We start from the raw sequence: 2,621 nt of genomic DNA, 5'->3' as shown, positions 1-2,621 counted from the left end.
GTAGGGAAGAGCCTTGTACTTATTGGCACAGGAGACCACTTTCTGAACAGAACATCAACAGCACAGGCTCTAAGAGCACCAAGCAGTGAATGGGACCTCATGAAACTGAAAAGCTTCTTTAAAGCAAAGGAAACTGTCATCAAAACAAAACAAATGCCTACAGAATGGGAAAAATTGCACCAAACTTCTATGTGACAGAGGGCTCATAGTATATAAGAAGTACTAAGGAAGTTGAAAAGCAACAAATCAAGTAATTAAAATAAAAAAAATGGGGAACAGATATAAACAGAAAATTCTCAATAGACCAATATCATTTGGCAGAGAAACACTTAAAGAAATCCTCAACTTCATTAGCCAATAGCATTAGAAATGCAAATCATAATGACTCTGACATTTCACCTTACACCCATCAGAATGGCCAACATCAAAAACTCAAGTGACAAGACATGTTGGAGATGTTGTGGAGAAAGGGGAACCCTCCTCCACAGCTGGTGGGAATGTAAAGTTTTAAATCCACCCTTGAAATCAATCTGTAGCTTTCTCAGACAACTAGGAATAGTGCTTCCTCATGATCCAGCCATACCACTCCTAGGCATATAACCAAAAGAGGCTCAAGTACCCATTAAGGACATTTGGTCAACCATGTTTTAGCAGCTTTATTTGTAATAGCCAGAAGCTAGAAACAACCCAGATGCACCAAAAACCACTACTGAATATGTATATAGAAATTTTGGTACATCTATACAATGATATATTAGTCAGCAATAAAAAACAAGGAAATCATGAAATTTGCAGGGAAATGGTAGTAACTGGAAAAGGTCATCCCGAATGAGCTATTCCAGAAACAGAATGACACACATGGTATATACTCACAAACAGACATATAAAATAAGATAAACCTACTAAAATCTGTATACATAATGAAACTAATCAAGAGGGAGGACTGTGGCCAAAATGCTCAATCCCCATCCTGAAAAGCAAAAAGGATGGATATTAGAGGAAGGAGAAAATAGGGAATAAGTTAGGAGTCTTTCCCAGAGGGCCTCTGAAAGGCTCTGCCCTGCAGATTATCAAAGGCCAACTCAAGGGCAAAGTGCATTGAAAGAATCTAATGAATGAAGTAGGAAATAGTAAGATCTGGAGAGTAAAGGAGCTCCCCAAGGAGAACAAAGGAACCAAAAATATCTAGCAAAGGGGTCTTTCTTGAGACTCATATTCCAAACAAGTACCATGCATGTAGATAACCTAGAACCCCTGCACAGATGTAGTCCATGGAAGTTAGTTTCTAAGGGGTTTCTATAGTAATGGGGACAGGGACTGCCTCTGACATGACCTGAATGGCCTGCTCTTTGATCACCTCACCCTGATGGGGGAGCAGCCTTACCAGGCCACAGAGAAACAAAATGCAGCCACTCCTGTTGAGATCTGAAGACTAGCATCAGAAGGAAGGAGAAGAAGATCTCCCCTATCAATTTTCTTGGGGAGCAGCATGGTGGACAAGGAAGAATGAAGGTGAGATTGAGAGGGTGAGGGGGTTATTTGGGGATACAAAGTGAATAAAGTGTAATTAATTAAAAATAGTATAAATATTAAAATATTATAATTCCTTTGAAGTTACAGTATAGGAGGGTGTGCTTTGAGGTCGATATGCCAATGAAACTGGCCGGAGAATGGAGTCTCTGTCTCTCTGTCATTGTCACATTTTATCTTTGTTTCTGTTGGTGTAGGTCTATTTCTGAATCTGTATCTCTAGCTCTTTCTCTCTCTGTCTCTCTCTGACACTCACTCTCTGCCTGCCCCTTATGGTTCTGTATGAAAAGCTTTCATTTCTGCTGAAGCACTACAACAAGATGACTGCTTGCTGTGTGACATCTTAGATGGTCTCTGTAAAAACATAGTAAGATCCCAATTAAATGCTTTTTGTTCAAATATTTGCCTTTGTCAAGAGCGTTTTCACCATAAGTAATTCACTGACTTAGGTCTGTGCCTTAACAAATGACAATGGAATCTCTGATATAGTGAAACACAAGTCAAGGACATGTGACTTTATAAATGACCACTTGAAAGAAATATGTGATACTTTCCTGAACTAAGAGACTTGGGCACAGAATCTTTCATCTCTGGGTTGTGTGCTTTCAGCTGCCCAGAGGTATGTGGGGCTGCTAAGCCTTCCTTTCAAGCAGGCTGTCCACTTGGCCCTATTAATAACTGGCTCCTGAATCATTTACTGCTTTAACATGTTTCATTGCATTATTCTGCCTCTCAAGGATTCAGGCCTAAGAGAATCTTGGGGTTTCCATGAAGATAAGCTGAAAAAAAAAATCCTCACTGTCTATTGTCTCTGATCCTGTGTACATGTGACATTTTCTTGTGAAACCCAACAAGCCTTTATCTCATCCATTTGTCCATTTGTGTGAGTAAAGATCCCACACCTTTACTCCTATTTACCTGTGTGACAATCTCAGGTAGGAAATGAAACTTCAATGTTTATTTAATTGGACAGCTCCCAAAGTAGAGAAGCTTCAAAGTAATGTGGGATTAAGGTGAATGTAGTGAATGACAATGTGGTCTCCTATTGTGCCTTTGATTATGAAATTTTCTAGGTTGTGACTCTGAATGAG

The sequence above is a fragment of the Meriones unguiculatus genome (assembly GCF_030254825.1).
Source record: "Meriones unguiculatus strain TT.TT164.6M chromosome Y unlocalized genomic scaffold, Bangor_MerUng_6.1 ChrY_unordered_Scaffold_32, whole genome shotgun sequence".
NCBI classification, from domain to species: domain Eukaryota; kingdom Metazoa; phylum Chordata; class Mammalia; order Rodentia; family Muridae; genus Meriones; species Meriones unguiculatus.
Note: the sequence above shows the minus strand (reverse complement) of the source record.